Genomic DNA, 19,633 nt, shown 5'->3' on the forward strand with positions numbered 1-19,633 from the left:
CAAACAACTCTATGCTCAATGACTTAGATGAAACGGACCAATTCCTTAGAAGACATCAACTATAATAACTCACTCAAGAAGAAATAGATAACCCCAATATGCCTGCATCTATTAAAGAACTTGTATTTTCAGTTTGAAGAAAGAAACCTAAAAAAAACTCAGGCCCAAATAATTTCACTGGTGAATTATACTAAATATTTAAGAAGAAATAATACCAATTCTAAGTACTTCTTTCCAGAAAATAGGAGACATCATTATTCCTATCTCATTACATTAGGCCAGGATTCCTTTGATAACAAAGCAAAGCAAAGATAGTAAAAGAAAACTACAGGCCAAAATCCTTTAAAAACATACATATAAAAATCTTCAACAAAATATTAGCAAATAAAATCCAGCAATATATAAAAAGGATAATACAATGCTATCGAGAGGAGTTCATTTTAGGATTTACAATTGCAATCATGCTGGAAATAAAATGTAATTCTTAAGTATAAATCTAACAAAATATGTATACATTATGCTGAAAACTATAAAACATTGATGAAAGAAATAAAAAAAGTTGTAAATAACAGAGAATATAATCTATATTCATGAATTGGAAGCCTCAGTATTAATAAGATGTCAGTTCTCCCCAAATTTATCTTTAGATTAATTACAATTCCAATAAAAATCCCAGCAGGATTTTTTAGTAGATATAGGCAAACTGTTATTATGCTAAAAAACCCCAAAACCTCGATTCCTTAATATCATCGAATATTTCATTAGTATTAAAATTATCCTGATTTATCGCAAATGTTTTTTTTTATATTTTTAAATTGCATTTATTGAGGTTACATTGGTTAATAAAATTATATGGATTTCAAGTGTACAATTCTATGATGCATTGTCTGTATATATTGCATTGTGTGCCCACCACCCAAAGTCAAAAAAGAACCATATGATTTAACTCAAATGGTGTTTTTTTAAAATGCTTGCTTTTTAAAAATAAGGATCCAAATAAAATGTATACATTGCAATTGATTTTTGCCCTTCCACTTTATTTGCAATACTTTTGCCTTGCAATTTATTTGCAGTCAGGACTGAAGAGCAAATGTTGAAAATTTGAGGACAAACCACACACAACTTTGTTTGTAGGTTCGAGTTTCCCTCAGTCTGGATTTTGTTGATTGCACCTCCATGGTTACTGTGTTTCCTGTAAACAGGTAGCTTGATCCTAGAACAGGGATTGGCAAACTACAGCCTGAAAACAAAATCCAACCTGTAGCCTGCTATTGTAATGCACCCGAAATGAATACTTTCTACCTGCTATGGTCTGAATGTGCCCTCCCCGTCAAATTCATATGTTGAAATCCTAATCCCAAAGTTAATAGTATTAGTAGGTGGGGTCTTTGGGAAGTAACTAGGTCATGAGGGTAGAGCTTTCATTATATAAAATAGATCACAAAGAGCTCCCCACTCTGTCCACCGTGTGAGGACACAGTGAGAAGGTATCAACTATGAATCAGAAAGAAAGCTCTCACGAGGAAACACAACCAGGCTGGTACCTAGATCTTGGGCATTCAGCTGCTCTCAGAACTGTAAGAAATAAATTTCTGCTGTTTATAAGTTACCCAGTCTGTTGTATTTTTTATAGCAGCCCAAATGGACTAAGATGCTATATTTTGAAAGGGCTGTAAAAAAATCAAAACAAACAAATGAAACAAAATAATATGCAATAGAGACAAAACATTTACTATTTGTTCATTTACAGAAAACATTTCGCAACCTCTAATACAGAGGACTAATTGTCTGACAGTTCAAAATATGTTTTCACATAGTTATTATTCTGATGACATTTTCTGGATCCTCCTGGGCCAATTTTGATCATTTTTATCTTCCTAAGAATCTGCCCATCTCCTTCATGTCTTCAAACTTGTTTGCATAAATTTGTAGAGTACTCTCCTGTTAAAAATTTTTAACCTCTTCATTATTACTCATGGCATATATTTTAATCCCATCTCTACCACTAACAAAATTTCTGAGCAATTTGGAGCAAATTACTTTTCTTGTTTATCTCATTTTCTCATAAAACAGGAAAAATAATAAAACCTACTTCACAGAATGTTCGTGAGGATCAAATGCAAAAACGTACGTGAAGCCCTGGTCCAGTGGCTAAGTTGGTTGGAGTGTCGTCCCATAAACCATATGATTTGTGGGTTTGATCCGCGGTTGGGTGCATACAGGAGGCAACTGATCGATGTTTCAATGTTTCTCTCTCACATCTATATTTCTCTCTCTCTCTCTCTCTCTCTCTCTCTCTCATCAATAAAAGATATCCTTGGGTGAAGTAAAAAAATATGTGAAATTGGTTTGTAAAATTGTAGAGTCCATCCAGATGTTAGTTGTTATTTTTAGCTTGCTAGGTTATTTTAATCAAGTTATTTCATTTATGTGGACTTTTTTTTTAACCTTGACATATTATCCTTGAGTGGGAAGATAGGGGATGGGATCTAGTAGACAAGTGAAGGAGTTAGCTTTAGGCAGTAAAAAAAAGTTGTTTGGAACAAACAGAGAATGTGGTTACAGATGTTCATAAGCAGACAGATGTAGGAGTGGAAGCCTGTGAAAGTTCTCATTTGATTTCTTTTATGTTCTCAGTGAAGTGGAAGGCAAAGTGGTCATCTACTATTCAGGAATGGAAAGGAAATATTGAAGGTTTTTAAAAAGTTTTATTTGTTTATTTTTAGAGAAAGAGGAAAAGAAGGAGAAAGAGAGGGAGAGAAACATCAACATGTGGTTGCCTCTCACATGCCCCCTACTGGGGACCTGGCCTGCAACCCAGGCATGTGCCCTGACTGGGAATTGAACTGTTGCCCTTTGGGTTCACAGGCAGACTCTCAATCCAGTGAGCCACACCAGCCAGGGAGAAATGCTGAAGTTTTAAGGAGAAAAACGGTATGAAAGGATCTTCTGGGTCAGTAGGCAAGTGAATGAATTTAAGAAATATGTGTTATCACCAGGAAGCATTAAGGGTCCATAAAGCTTTGTGGTCATTTAGAGTGAGACAAGTCAGCACAGCTGTGTGCTTTATCCCAATCACATTTAGCTGACTGCGCAGGCACCAAATAGATAGGGTATTGGGTTTATCTAGGGTTGGACTTTTGTCACTTCCATATGATAAAGCAAAAGAGGGTCAAGGACGCTGAGTGCTGCAAAGGAGGGATTATAGTGGTTATCAAGGAAGGTTAAGCTGAGTAAGGAGGGAAAAGAGAATAGCAGTAGAATGAGGGACAGTAAAATATTAGTAGATCAATGAATTTTAGATCCCAATATGATCAAAGGATAGAAGGAGTGAGGTGGTCTTATTGCTCCCTGAGCTTTAATTTCTTCTTCATTGCATATACATTAAAACAGTGGGCTTTTCTAAGAAGTCACACATAAACTGAAATAGGATAAAATTTGGAGGGCTGAGCTGAAGAATTAAGTATGTTTTATTTTATTTTTTAAATATTCTATTCATTCATTATGGGGAGGGGAGGGAAACATCAATGTGAGAGAGAAGATGTGAGAGAGAAACCTCAATCGTCTCCCCAAATGGAGACCTACCCCACAGCCCAGGCATGTGCCCCAACTGGGAATCAAACTGGTGACCCCTCAGTTTGCAGGATGACGCCTAACCCACTGAGCCGCACTAGTGAGTGTAGAATTAAGTGTACTTTAAATGTGCACACAAGTAGCTCAGGTATTAGTGAATCATGTATTCACCCTAAGTACAGGGTCTAGGAAAATCAGTGGCCTCTGTCCTCCTTTCTCTTTTTTCTTTTTAAGATCGTATCTATTTATTTTTAGAGAGAGGGGAAGGGAGGGAGAAAGAAAGGGAGAGAAACATCCATGTGTGGTTGCCTATTGAGCACCCCCTACTGGGGACCTGGCCCACACCCCAGGAATGTGCTCTGACTGGGAATCGAACTGGTAACCCTTTGGTTCACAGGCCAGCGTTCAATCCATTGACCCACACCAGACAGGACTGTCCTGCTTTTTCATGCCCACTCACACAATTCTCCTTTCCCAACCCTATTATAGAGGAAACCTACTCTAAAATGATTCCTATATGGTGTTTTTCATGTTAGAGTTTACTTGAAACAAAGTACAGGAAAAGATGCTGTTCCATACTCCTCAGGGTGTCATTTCCTTGTCTATCTTTCCTCCTTTTCTAAAAGTTTTTATTGTTGTTCACTTATAGTTGTCCTCATTTTTTCCCACTTCCTCCTCCTTTTTTGTATTGACAGTCTTCCTTTTTGAAAAAGAGATGTTGGGGAAGGGTGGGAAGAAGAAATATGTAGTCCAACAGACAGATTTCCTTTGCTCTGTTTGTAATTTTAATCACAATTTAATGGCATAGGTTTTGTTTGCTTTCCAAAAGAGTATTTTCAGATGAACTTATTCAGAACAAACAATGACTGGACCTTCTGGTTTGGTGTTTTTTGTTTTGTTTCTGTTTTTTAGTTATTTTGCCAAGTGAGCCAAGAAGTTCCTCCACAGTACCCCTATGTCCTCCTTTTTCTTAGTTACAAAAGGGGACTGTATTGCTGCTAAGAAGCAAGATAGTGAAGGACCAGAAAAAGAGGCAGAAGGGATAAGCGAAGAAGGGAAGGAACACCTCCCCTTGGCTAGCTAGATCCTAACGTTAACTGCTCAATTTACTCTAGTTCCATTCCACTCCCCAGCTTCCCTCAACCCCTCAACCTGACTTGGCTGACAAAATAGCTTAATGCCACCTTTCCACTGCGTGAGTCCAAGGCTTCCCATCTCAATATCTGCTCTCTCCAGACCCTCACTGGTGGTGTGCGTTGCTTTTCTCTTTCTTGAAAATGAAAGCATTCTCTCCTGGCTGGTGTGACTCAGTGGACTGAGCGCCAGCCTGTGAACCAAAGGGTCGCCTCTTAGATTCCCAGTCAGGGCACATGCCTGGGTTGTGGGCCAGGTCCCCAGTAGGGGGCACGTGAGAGGCAAACACACATGGATGTTTCTCTGCCTCCCTTCCCTTCTCTCTAAAAATAAATAAATAATATCTTTTAAAAAATGAAAGCATTCTAACAGATACAGGACACTTAACATCATATTGTATTCAGTTATGTATTCTGATTCTTTATGACAAACATGTATTTCTATTATAATTATTAATAACTAACACTTAGCTCATTGAGGGCTCACAAGTCTATAAGGTAACTATTGTTATTATCTCCATCTTACAGATGTTTAACTTGACAAGAGTGAAGTAAAAACTAAATGGTGGGGTTGAGTTTCATACCCAGGTTTTCTGGTCCAGAGTTCACATGCTTATTCACTTCATTAAGTTGCCCCTGTTTTTATTAAAAAAAAAAATACAAAGAGTAAAGAGGAAAATGAAAGCAAAATTGCCTCGTTGGCACGCCTCCCACCACCACTGTTTTCAAAATGGCAGTCATCTTGTGTTCAGACAAGGTGTCAAACACCTTCCGTGCCTTGCCTTGCGTCCTCTCAGCCTACCATTCTGCAAGCAGGTGGAACGTGGCAGCACTTGCCTATGCCGTGCTCTGTCTCACTTCCTGCCATAGGGCAATGGGAATCTGTTCTGCCATTCTGAAGCATGCACAGTGTGGAGTGCGGATGTGCAAGAGAATTAACACATGATGTAGTGAGCCTTCACTAATGGATATGGGAGCTGCAGAGAAACGTTCCCTTCTCTATTTTTTTTCCTTAGAAACCACTCAGATTTCATTCTTTCCCTCTTACTCTTTCAAAGGAAGAAAAGAACAATCATCAATAGCTATTAGCAGCTGCAAAAGCAATACCAAAAGCTGGCTTCATGCTGAGGAGAGAACACTGTGCCTCCTCCTCATGGTTTCAGGTGCTCTACACCTTCAGAGAAACATCTCTAGTAACGAACTATAGAAATGATGCCTGAAAGGATAGTCTTGAAATGTTCCCTTCTTCTTTCCCTCCACTGGACAATTCTGAAGGGCCTTCTACATGGCATCTCAGTGGGATCTACCCCCAGTTTTGCCACTTGAAAACATACACTTCTAATGACTTCTCTTCCATTTCTGCTTACTCTTCCCAGTTTCCTACTCCTGTTGCCTAGGATGACTTCCCAACATTAACATATATATCAATGTCCTTGTCTCAGGCTCTTATTTTCTAGAGGAAATCCAGGATAAGACAGAACACTACTCAATAAGATATATTTAACTTGATTTTTCGCACTTCTCTACTTTCTTGCACACTTTTTCATTTAGGCCTCCAAAATTTATTTTGAATTAAGTTGGTGTTGATATCTCATTTTTAATAAAGTTATTTATATATTAAATTTATATGTGATAATCTTTTAAAAAAATACACACAAAACATGTAAAGACCATCTTTCGCATATGGGTTTTTGTCCTCATCTTTTGTCTTTTGGTTGCAAGATGGTTGTTGCACCTACAGACATCGTGTCTGCATTCAAGGCCAAAAGATTGGTAGAAGGAGCAAGCCACACAAGCTGGAATCTATCTTTCCTATCTAATAAAGAAGCCATTATTTCTTCACATTCCCAGAAGATGTCTGTTTTGTTCTCATTAGCCAGACCTGGATCACATGTCCTCTCTGTTGGCAAATGAAGCTGGGAAATTGGAGAAGATTCCCATGATTGGCTTGACTCGATCATGATTCAATATTCAGGCCTGGACACATTTCCGCACTGAACAAAAGTGGGCTTTTGTTAAGAAAGTATAAGGGAGAAATGGAGATCATCTAGGGAATTAAATTCTTATGTCTACATTAATCCTTATATTTAACATAAGTAGTATTTTTATAAGTTGTCCCTTTTGTTTAATATATCATGGATATCTTTATATGTCAATACTCTAAGATATATCTTATCCTTTCAAAACAAGTCATACTGAAATGTTTAGGTATGAAGTATTCTAATGTCTGCAACTTACTTTGAAATGTATAAAAATGAGATAAATGGTGTATGAATGGATAGATCAATAAATGGATAGATAGATATAATATGATAATACAGAAACAGGAAAATGTTAATTGTAGAAACTAAATGGTGTGTATATGGGAGCTCATTGTGTTATTCTTTCACATTTTATTATTCTTTCAACTTTTCTATAATTTCAATATATTCATAGTAAACTGTTGGTGAAAGTATTAATCAAATTGAAATAATAGGTACAATGTATGTGAAAGATAAATTGGAATATTGTCTCTTTTGTTATAAAATTATAATTAGGATACACATTAAGTGTGTAAATGTAATTTTGTGGATTAAAAAAGCATATGTCAATGGCTCTATGGAAATATCTATAGTTTGAAAGAGAATAATTAATGCAGCTATAACAAGATTAAAAATTGTAACTGAAAAAATACATGGCAATTCCTAATCTGTGAGTTTGTTCATGTCTTTCACTTTTTTTTTCCTTTCGAGCAACTTTGGAGTTTCTGTGGATTACTTATCCAAAAATACAGATACCTCATCTACTCTACTTCATTTTACACCAATCTCTTACCCTGTTTGTTAAGCAGGGACCAGGCACATGTAGACTGAAAGGCATCCGGGTAATCTGAATACTGACTGAATCTACAATTGCTTTATGACCCAACCTCCTCCGAGTCCAGTAGCAAGGCAATCCTGAGTCAGAAGCACTGAGAAAGCCAAGGGATGAATTAAGTGAGGATTGTCACTTAACACTGTCAACAGGTTCTGTGACTTCAAGTGAAATGACACATAGCAAAACCAATTTTACCAAAGTCTATACAAATAAGAGTTAGGTTCCTATAGAATCTCATTAATATTTTAATGAAACAATAACATTTGAGGACTTGTTGTACATGGTAGAAGAGTTAGATAATGTAGTTTGAAGATTGGTGTGGAAATAAAAGTTATAAAAAGTCCCAGGGAGGTAGGCGTAAGGAGGAGCCACAGCAGGAAGGGGAAAGGGGGAGGCAAATAGTCGGGTTAGGGAGGGGTTTATCACTAGCTTTTTACAACAGGAGAGAAGATAAACTATGTTTATACCAGGAAGAGTGGCGTGTTTATACAGAGAAGTGCTATACTTTGGAGAGGCAAGTGTCAAGAAAGGGAAATACTGAAACTAGGAAATATGGCTAGAGTTCACGGGGCTGAAAGGTTATTTGTACACTATATTAGAGAGAGAGGGCTAAGCTGGGGCCCCTGGGTGAGAATATCCAGGGAACCCATAACCTCAGAGAGAATAAGCAAGGCTATCCCTAGCCAGAAGAAGAAGAGTCAAATTGCACTGTCTGGCACTTCTGGAACAGCGTGTCATATAATAGTAGTGATAGTAAGCATTCTTTTCTTGTTCTCGGGTTTGATGGGAATGCCAGATATAGCATGATGTGGCTTTTGGTGTAACTCAGATTTCTTTATCATGTTAAGTAACTATCTGTTCTGTTCAGGAGGGGAAGAATCTGCCCCTTCTTTAGTTCTTATGCCTGTCCTAGCAATAGAATTAATAAAATTAATACAAAACTGGATTAACAGGAGAAAAAACAATGTACTACCTGTGCACCAAAGAACGACAACGTTCAGATCATAAAATGAGGCTCAGAGAAATGACAGAACCAGGTACTTTTTTATACTTTTTAGACAAACAATAAATGTGTGAGAAATCATCAGGACAAAGAAAGTGTTCATTGGAAAGCAAGACTTAGGTATTCATTAATGAGAAATTTAAACAAAGTAGTAAATTAGAAAAGAGGAAGTAAGAGTTGATTATAGAGACTTTTTGGCTCTGAGTTGTTTAACTCTAGCAATAGGGGAGTCTTCCAGGTGTGAGGTAGGACACCTTTCCCAGGGGACATTTATTTCCTGCATTCAGGGAGACAAGGGAGGGCCAGGGTGCCCTTCTGGTACTGCCTGCTGGTCAAGTAACTTTATTATTATTATTGTTTTTGGTCCAGTAACTTTAATTCAAAATAATCATATGCCACTGTGGGATATTTTGAGGTGGCCAGTCTTAGACCTGACATTTCCCTCCTTTGAAACTTCCCTGGATATTTCACATATTAAAAGCTAGACTGGCTGCTGTGGAGAGGAAAAAAATGGGTTAAAAGCTGAGTGGTAAGAGAGCTGCAAAGAGAGGAAAGAACACAGATTAGAATGAGGATGAACAAAAAAAAAAGAACAACCACGTTAAGGCAGTCCCCCATACCTGGTCCCGCATACCTGGTAACATGTCAGTCCAATACAATGTCTTCCCCTCATTTATCTGATGGAAAATGTTAATTTTTTCTTGTAGGCTAGATACTATTTGTCCAGTTTGGCTTATATAGAAGTAACATTTTTCACTGATGATTGCATAAGCTTCTCCTTGCCAGGCATATCAGTGTATCTAAGGCATGATGATTTTTGTGTTGTTTTTAATTTTTATTGACTTCATTGGGGTGACGTTGGTTAATAACATTTTATCGGTTTCAGGTGTATAATTCTATAATATATAATCTGTACATTGTATCATGTGTTCATCATCCCAAGTCAAGTCTCCTTCCATCACCATTTATTCCCCGCTTCAGCCTCTCCTACCTTCCTCCCTACCCCCCGTTCCCTCTGGTACAACAATTTTGAAGTACAATTGAGGCTAAGCTCTTACCTTTTGATGGGAGCAATCCCAGAGCCTGCACAGTGGTGTTGAACTCTTGTTCCAGGACCATGGAGAGCTTTAAGATTGCCTTCTCTAATTCATAAACTAAAGCTGAGGAATAAGACCCTCAACCCTGAAAAGAACTTGGAGCCATGATATACAAAAGGATTTTCTCTGATTTCTCTACTGGAATATTTGTGTTGCACAGCTTTATGAACAAGGGAGCCTAAATATGTGATTTGACGAACATTTGGGGAGAAGTGTTTGGTGAGAAACGGAGCCAGGTATATGAGTCTGTCTCACATTCTGACCTTTTAGATGGGAAAGCTCTATTATGGGTTACTATCATATAAAATAAAAAGACCAGTGTGGTTTACAGGCAAGGTTAAAGTGGAATTGTGGAATCCATTATTCACAGGATCTGAAGTATTTCATGATTTATGTCAGTATTTATACATCCTGTCAATCTGTGATTGCAGAACAGATTGCAAAATAGATGTATAGAAGGCCTGTGGTCTGGTTTCTGCAGCCATGAAGATTGGTTCTGTCACCCAGCCAAGTAGGTCTAGGTTTCTGGTCCACCTACACAGAGTCTGTGGTATTGGGCAGCTTGATCAGGGGAGCAGCTTCAATACCCCCAGTTGCAGAAGGGTGGCCTGTAGGCCATCCAAAACATTAGGCAATTTGGCAGACATTTGTGTCAAAAAAGGTAATGCTGGAGTCACTTACGATTTCCTTGGCAAGTTTGAAAAGACCACTTGTGGAATTTAACCACAGAGTTTGTCACCCAAGAAAAGTCCAGTATCATGTCTGTTTTTAATATAAAGGGAAATATTCTCATTTATCTGGGTAAGGGACAGTTCCTCAGCCTCTATAGAGTTGCTCCTCTGCCCAAATGACTCACCAGAAGAGGCAGAGCAATGTCTCTCCTGTCGTAGACACCATGCTTTGTCATTCACCCACCTTCTGTACTTAGTCCACTGGGTGTTCACAGTGGCAGGAACAAACACTAGTCCAGGCTTTTTTACACTACTGAGATGTTGACAGAACCAACAATCAGATTTGATTAGTTAACGCGGCCAGCCTTTGGTAAACTAGCATAAGAGTGTCGGTTTGTGCCTGGCCTGTTGAAAAAGACATTAAGACACAAGTTGAAAAGAGTCCATGGTGGAAACTTAAAGAGGGAAGGTAGGTAGGATACATGGAGATGAGCATTGCCCAGTTAGCCTCCTAATAAATGATTAATAAATGCAGAAAAAAAGTGTCCATTAATTGCATATATGTGTTGTTTTTTTTTTTTTAAAGGGAAAGGTAATAAGTGAAAACTAAGTTTTTTGATCTGTGATCTTGGGAAAGGCTGTCTACATCATGGTGCCATGTGTTTGGGGGCCTGGAGATTGGCCCTGGAAATCCTAGTTTAAGGTCCCCTGTAAGGACTCTTTCCCAGTTGTCTTTTTTTAAAAAAGATTTTATTTATTTATTTTTAGAGAGAAGGGAAGGTGGGGAGAAAGAGAGGGAAATATCCATGTGTGGTCGCCTCTCACACGCCCCCTGCTGGGGACCTGGCCTGCCACCCAGGCATGTGCCCTGACTGGGAATCGATATGGTGACCTTTATGATTTGCAGGCCAGTGCTCAATCCACTGAGCCACACCAGCCAGGGCTAACTTCAGTTTCTTAACAGATCTTTCCTAAAGTCCTTTTTATGTCTAGATTTTTAATTTGTTTGCCCTGGTGATTTAGAACGGTATGAGCTATGAAACTTTAATGACTATCCCAGAGCTTTGCAAATAGATGGTTAATTTCTGCTGTGAAATGAGTTCCTTGGTCGGATTTAATCCATAAAGGAATGCCAAAATACGTAACAATACCAGTTACTAGTTTCATCTCACCACTGTTGTGCCATTAGCATGTCTAGTCAGGTACCATTCAGACCACCCACTAAACATGCAGCAATGACCTAACTGCGAGAATAACTGGGGTTAAGTCTACAGAATCCATTTGGACTGTGGCGAAGTGCAGTGTGGTCCTAGGATGACTTCCTGGGGCATATTGATTTCTTCCAGAAGTTTGGTCAGGTTAACAATTAGTGCTCCGGGAAATAATTGGATCAGGAATTTTGTGGAGGCCAGGGAAAAACCAATTGTCTTTTGGTTCCTTAACTAGCCCTCATCTGCTCATATGTCTCATTTGGTGGGATATAAGTATAAACCAAAAAGTCAAAAGAAAAGGAGCTCTAGGAAACCCATTTAAAAAGTGTTTGGCACCCTTTTGTATCCATTTTTCTTTTTTAGACTGTGGGGCATATGCCTGGCAGTTAATAATATTAATGAGGAATAAGGCAGGTTTAAACACTGGGAAGAGAAAGGATAAGGGAGGTCCATTTTGAGCTGCATATTTAGCAGCTTTGTGAGCCTTGTCATTTCCTAAAGATAGAGTACCAGTTTCCTTAGTGTGGGCTGAGAAACAATGGTAATTTCAGAAGGGAGGTAAATAGCTTGAAACAGAACAGCAATTATATGTCTATTAGCAATAGGAGTTCCTGCAGAAGTTCAGAATCCATGGGATTTTCAAATTGTGCCCAAAACATGACAGGCTCCTAAAGCATATTTAGATGGTAGCAGTTTTATGAATCCAGTTTTTCCCTAGAGTTCTATACATTATATCCAGTTTAGTTTATGATCTTGAACTTATCAAGAATCTGTGTTCAGAGTTCTTTTTATGAGTTTCATTGAAGATGAAGCACTTTTGTAAAAAAGCGTCAGAGTAAAACAACTTCCTATGGATGACAAAAGACTTAAAATGACATGGTTAAAGATCTGGTGACAATGCAATTGACAAGGAAATATAGTTATTTCTGTAATATACATGTTAAGATAGTGACTAAAATTATGACTGATAACATTATACCAAGGCATATCAGAATTTTAGGAAATTTATAATATTTAGAACATAGACATAACAAAGAAGACAGTATTATTTCTCATTTGACAATACTTCACATGTAGTTTAATGTATCAAAGAAGCTGAATTAACATTTCTCTTTTAAAGAGAGAGAATAAATCTTTGAGGTGTTCTAGGGGCCCTCTGGAAAACCCCAAAGTTATTTTTAGGTCAATATGACAATTTAGAAACTGATTTTGGGAAGTTTCTCAAAAATACTAAAAGGTTTTAGAACATTTGGTCACATGGGATCATATATCACTATGAAACAATACATAGTTAACCACTTAATCATGGTGACAAAGACTTCACAGGCAATTACAGGACATTACACAGTTGTAGGTAAGAGTTAGTGCTCTTAATGTTAAGAAGACTCAGTTTTAAGCAATTAAAGATGAGATGAAGACAGTGCAAAGCACAGTTAGTGAGACACAGAATCTTTGCTTTGTAGGCAGAAGACTTCTCGTAATATTTTATTGGGATCAGACTAATAGTCCAAGAAAATTTTGTTTCTTTGGCAGATGAAAGAAAATCAAGTTTTGGTTTTATATATTTACATTATTAATATAACAGCCCAGGCTAGTGTGTCTCAGTGGCTTGAGTGCTGGCCTGCAAACCAAAGGGTCACTAGTTCAATTCCCAGCCAGGACACATGCCTGGGTTGCGGGCCAGGCCCCCAATACTGGGTGCAAGAGAGGCAACCACACATTAATGTTTCTCTCCCTCTCTTCCCTTCTCTCTAAAAATAAATAGCATCTTTTTAAAAAGCTAAAAATATTAGTCAGGGACATTTATTTTTTTAAACCCTATAAAAATTTTTCCAGCTTAATCATACATAAAATTTATTTTCCAAGATTCCTTTTTTTATAAACATTTTACAACTTTCTGGGTCCATTTTAGTTTGTCCCTTGTTCTTTACTCATTCAGAAATAACCAGCTTAATTTAGGACAAAATCACTTTCCCTTTCCTCAATAAAATGAGTCTTCAGAATCCAAATCTTTTCTTAGCCTAAAAACACATCTTATCATTTTAGTAGCTTTAATGACCTATATTAGAATTTTTAACCCTTAGAAACCTTTAATTTCTAGTGAAATCTAAGAGGTAGATAATCAGGAGCTGTTCTTTACTGGTGAATATATTGATACATTCCACAATTTTTAGAAATACAGTTTGCCCTTAAACAACATGAGGGTTAAGGGCACCAACCTCCCCATCCCATGCTATTAAATACACATATAATTTTTGACTCCCCCTAAACTTAACTAAATCATCCCTTGGTATCTGCAGGGGATTGCTTCCAGGACCCTCCACAGATGCCAAAATCTGTGAATGCTCAAGTCCCTCATATAAAATGGTATAGAACAATGCATACAGTCGGCTCTCTAGATCTGAAGGTCCCCAACACAATTCAAAAATACCCATGGTTGCTTGAATCCGCAAATGCAAAACCCAAGGATACAACAGGCTGACTGTATATTTATTGAAAAAAATCCACTTATAAGTGGACCCACACATTTCAAAACCATGTTGTTCAAGGGTCAACTGTGTATGCTTCTTCATACTTATGTTATTTATAAATATTTTATGGGACATTAGACAAAATCAATTATTATCCCAAGCAATTTTCTTTTTTGATATAAATATCATTTCTTTTAAACAGTTTTTTATTTTTTAATCTGAGAGAGGGGGGAGAGAGAGACATTGATTCGTTGTCCTACTTATTCATGCATTCATTGGTTGATTTTTGCATGTGCCCTGACCAGGGATCGAGCCTGTAACCTGGGTGTATTGGATGAAGCTCTAACCAACTGATTTACCCAGCCAGGGCCCAAGCTATTTTCTCTGCTGACAAATGAGCTTGACTTTTAGTAAACCTAGGTAGAATAAAAATATTATATTAAATGTGGATAACTCAAAATATATGCATTTTAAAAAATAAACCAAGTTAAATTAGCTTTCCCAAATATTTTTCTAGATCATGTGAATTTGAAAAACATCAGGATTAGTTTTTATTCTTTCTTAATTTATATAAGCATTGATTTCCTTTAAGCCAATTAAATAGAGCTCTTTACAACCAATTTTAGAAATATCCTCTGGAGGCAGAAAATATAGTTTCATAGTTCCACATACAAACATACACACATATATAGACATACATATAAATATGCACACATAAAAATATTTAGATAGATGCAACCAGAGACCTGATAGTTCATTTTAAAATTTTAGCCATGGAACAGGTACAGCAATGCAAAACTCATAAATTTAGATAACAGTTGGAATAAGTTTATCTGCTCAAATGGTTATTTAAGGCTTTTTATTATTCGTGGAGGAGGCTTTTACAATTTGTATTTGTCCCTGACAAACAAGGGAATGGGAAGACGTCAAGGAAACTGGGCTAGATTATGGGGGATGAAGGCTTTCTAGCAGTTTGTACTTTTTTTAAAGACCACTTTTTCTCTCCTTTATTTTCTGTGGTTTCAGGTTTTCCTGGTTGAGTTCATAGGGCTCAGTCTCAGGCAGTTGTGGGATGTTATTTTCTGAGGTGTTTGCATTTTAAAGACATGGTAAAATTTATGACTTCAAGGAAGAGAAGAAATGTGAGGGTCTTTTTTCCCCCCCTTCTAGGAGTTTAAGGTAATTGCTGTTTCAAATTTCCTTCCTTTAAGTACAAAATAATTGTACTTCTAATGTCCTGAATTTTATATCTGTAAATGTCTGAAGGTAAATAGGAAGGGGTCTGAGTTCACTTTGATTTCTGTTTTAATTTCTGTCCTTCCTTTTTATTAGGGAGTCTTAATGGCTAATCATCATATCAATATGAGAGCTCTCTAAATTTCTTTTCACAATTTAGAGGTTTCTGTAATTAATCTCAATAGTGACAAGCCAGTAAACCTTTTATGGCTTAACAAAAGCACAAGATATAGACAATTTACTCCTAGAGTTAGCCAAGAAATATCATGTTTTACCCACTTTGAACAGAATTGAGTTTTAGATTCTTTAAGCTGAGATCCACAGCGTATGCGGCTCTCTGCCAGGTATATGCATCTTCTAGCTGTAGGAAAAAGTAGACCAAAAAAAAAAAATCAATGACCATCTCTGGGAGGAAAAGAATCGATAGAAACAAGAGTACTCAAACCAATTTTTTATTAAAGTTGCTATGTCCAAGGAACTACTTTCACAAATATTTTCTCTTGCTAACCTAAATTTATTTTTTAAAGGTTGTATTTATTTATTTTTAGAGAGAGGGGAAGGAAGAAAGGGAGAGAAACATCCATGTGTGGTTGCCTCTCATGCGCCCCCTACTGGGGACCTAGACCAAAAACCAGGAACGTGTCCTGCACTGGGAATCAAACTGGTGGCCCTTGGTTTGCAGGCCAGCACTCAGTCCACTGAGCCACACCAGCCACGGCATGCTAACCTTAATTTAGAAAGAGAAAAAAAATACCATTTTCTTTTTAATAGCATCCACAGATAGAGGTTTTAGGAAGCTGATAAGGTAAGAAAAGCTTACCTGTTTGCTGGTTCTGTTGCCAGACACCCAGGACCTCTTAGCTGCAGTTGCCTCAGGAAAAACATCCAAAAACGATGTTCCCCTAGCTGGCATACCAAAACCACCAGGGAGGCAAAGAGTTCCTCCCCACCCCAACCCTTCTTTAGTTCTTATGGCTGGACTGGCAATAAAAAAATAAAATTAACACAAGACTAGATAAACAGGAGAAAAACCATTTTAATACGTGTGCACCAAAGAATCACAATACAATGCTCAGATCATAAAATGAAGGCCAGATAAATGATAGAACCAGGCACCTCTTTATACTTTTTAGACAACAGAAGAAAAAAATTGTGAGAAATTGACAGGGCAAAGAAAGTTAGTGCTCATTGGAATACAATATAAGCAAGATTTGGGTATTCCTTACTGAGAAATTTAAACAAAGTAGTGAATTAGAAAAGAGGAAGTAAGAGTTGATTATAGAGACTTTTTGGCTCTGAGTCGTTTAACTCTAGCAATACGGGAGTCTTCCAGGTGTGAGGTAGGACACCTTTCCCAGGGGACATTTATTTCCTGCATTCAGGGAGACAAGGGAGGGCCAGGGTGCCCTTCTGGTACTGCCTGCTGGTCAAATATTATTATTTTTGGTCAAGTAACTTTAATTCAAAATAATCACATGCCGCTGTGGGATGTATTAGGTCATTCAGTATTGGGCCCCAATGTATCCCTCTATTCTGATTTTACTAATGTATTATTTTCAGGAACTGAGTTGAATTTTCAGCATTTTTTTCTTTGACCTATTAAAATGATCAGTTATCATCACTACATATCCTGCTTCTGAACGAACTGTATATTTCTGGGGAAAACTCTACTTGATTATTGGTGTTATTATTTTGCCAGATTTGATTTGCTAACAGTTTAAGATGTTTGTATCTATATTAATATGGGAAACTGATGTGTCATTTTATTTTTTAGTACGGTGTTTGTTGGGTTTGATACCATTTTTACACTGGTCCCTAGAATTATAAATTTTCCTTTTTCCTTTCTGTATAAAATTTTATGTAGTTCAGGAATTATCTGCTCCTTGACGACTTGAATGAAAAGTCTGTGAGACCATCCAGCCCTTTGGGAGTGGGAGGGGAAGATAGATGTTTGGCAACATTTTCTTAAAGTAACACATGTATATGGTAACAATTTCAAACTGTATGAAGTGTTGTGCAACTGAATAGTTCTCCCTTGAAAATCAATAAATAGTCCCTCAGTTTCTTCCCCCAGAGGCAAACACTGTACCAGTTTCTTGTGTTGCCATTAGACATTGTCTGAAATATTCAAGCGTGTAAATATATACGAGGTGAGTACAAGTAGGTCTAGTTGTTCAATGAAAAAATATATAAGAATAAGCTCTTGTGTTCTGCATACTCATCACTGGAAATCTGCTTTTTCCCACCCTTCCCCTACATGGTGGCATACCATACAAACTGTTCTGTACTTTGCTTTTTATATATTTAAATTCTTTTCTTCAGAAATTGTGTTGTAATTAAATTCCCTACCTCATTTTGTTATTTACTGTTGTTCGATTACAGTTGTCCTCATTCCCCCCAATACTCTCCCTCACCCTACGCACCCCCACCTCCCACACTCAATCCTCCCCCACTCTGTTGTCTTTGTCCATGGGTCCCCATTTCTAAGTTAATTTTGATCACTTTTGAAGGAAACTGCCTGTTTTCACAGTATTTTCTGGTTGTTTTCATAGAGTTGTACACTATATTGTCCTGTAATTTAGAACTAGTAAAGTTCTCTGTACATTTCGGCCTAAATGTTAATCACACTTCCACCACTTACAAAGTTTCTAAGTAATTAATTCTGGGTAAATCATGAGAGTCCTGCTGTACCGTAAACACCCATAGCCTAACAGAGGGTAATGGCTGTAAGTGTATTGAAGAACACTGAGTTAGTCTGGCAATTCTGTGACATATATTTGCAACGAAAAATATAAAATAATTCCTATTTTAGGAGCTCATCCTGATACCACCCCCTTCCTCCACAACCTTCCATGCAGAGTTTCTTTCTTCATAGCATGTTACCTCACACCCAACCTGTACACTATTAGCTAAAGGAGGAAAACTGGCATTTTCAGTCTGAAACAACGCCTAGGTAACCTGAACACTGACTGCCTCCACTATTGTTTTATGGCCTGTACTCGTTTTCAACGAGCATCAAGGCCATCTAGAAGAGTGGCAGAGGCCAAGAGAAGAGGTTAGGTGGCAGAAGTTGGGGCTTGCAGTTAGGGAGAGATAACTAATTTTGGAGGTTGCCAAGGAAATGGAAGAGATTATCAGTGGCCTCAGGGAAGTGGGAAGGGACTTGGTAATCCGATAATAAGCGCTGAAAGTCCAGGGGGTGGGGGTGTCATTCAGGGTTGGGGGTGTCGTGGTGGGGTAGAGTGAGTATGGGAGGCTCAGGCTGGGACCTTGTACGTAATATTCTACTGTAATTTTAAAAGGCTTCGTATCTACTGGTCTAAATTTTATTATCACTCTCATCAGTATTTGCACAAGTACTGAAAATGTTCTTGGTCTGAAGGAGAATTTTAATATTTAAACAAAACCACACACGCACACACAATTCCATTAGTCGATTAACTCTGTCCCACCATATTCCAGATTCTTGCTCCTTAAGGTTACTACTTAGATGTTTTCCTGGATTGCTAATCCAGAAATGTAAAGTAGCTTATTTCACACTCATCTCCTATCCTGTTTTTTTTTCTTTTTTTTTTTAAGGTCGAAAACTGGTATCCATATCCTTAAAAGGCACTAGGTATCCCGAATACTGCTTAGTCAACACTGGATATATTGCCTGCCAGACCTCATGTTAGCCTGGGGTTGAGGTGAACTGGAGTCAAAAACACCTAGAAAACCCCGTGATCAGGTTGGGACACGCAGGGTTTGAAAAAGTTATTCTTACAATAATCACCCTCCTATAGACCTTGACCATTTTCAGTACTTGCCCCAAATCACTTAACAAGGTTGGAAGTTTGTAGTGGGATTAAAATTTTGCCCAGTGTTTATAGAGCTCTCACCTTCTTCTCAAAGGCGGTGAGGGAGAAAAATTATCCTGGAGATCGGTATGCAGACAGTCTACAAGTTTATGAAGTTCGAGAACCTGGGGAGAGGATAAGGAGCGGGATGAGGAGCACAGGGAATCGGCCGGGCAGGGGCTACAGCGGCGGGAGCAGTAGGTTAGGGAAGGTTTGAGTTCGGAAAGGTGAGACTTTTCCGCGGCCGGGGGCGGGGCAGCTGTTTCCATGGCGCTGTGCTGGGGACAGGGCATCCCGAGCCTACTCCTGAGAGGCGAGACCGGCGCGTAGGGGCGCGGGAGAGCACGCAGCCCCGGTCCGGAGACCTCAGACCGATCGGAGAATCCGGGTTAAGTGTGAAAGGGGGTGTGTGTCTGGTGGGACCAGTGCTCCCGAAGAAGCGAGGCGAGGAGACACAAACGTCTCCCCAACAGCCGGAGGACAAAAAGACAGCGAAGGGCCCGGCGAGTCAGCCGGGGATAGGCGCCGTTCGGTGACGCAGTGCTC

General features: G+C 38.3%; 1 non-coding gene across 1 annotated transcript; it reads right to left on the reverse strand.

Annotated features, from left to right (window-relative positions):
• Positions 1-5,724: 5,724 nt before the first annotated feature.
• LOC129071149 (small nucleolar RNA U3) lies at positions 5,725-5,938 on the reverse strand. Its single transcript, XR_008529216.1, has one exon. It is a non-coding gene; the product is annotated as a small nucleolar RNA U3 (small nucleolar RNA).
• Between the last annotated feature and the right edge of the window lie 13,695 nt (positions 5,939-19,633).

This window comes from Pteronotus mesoamericanus, unplaced genomic scaffold, assembly GCF_021234165.1.
Source record: "Pteronotus mesoamericanus isolate MK-2021 breed Mesoamerican mustached bat unplaced genomic scaffold, CSHL_Meso_final contig_256, whole genome shotgun sequence".
Taxonomy (NCBI): Eukaryota; Metazoa; Chordata; class Mammalia; order Chiroptera; family Mormoopidae; genus Pteronotus; species Pteronotus mesoamericanus.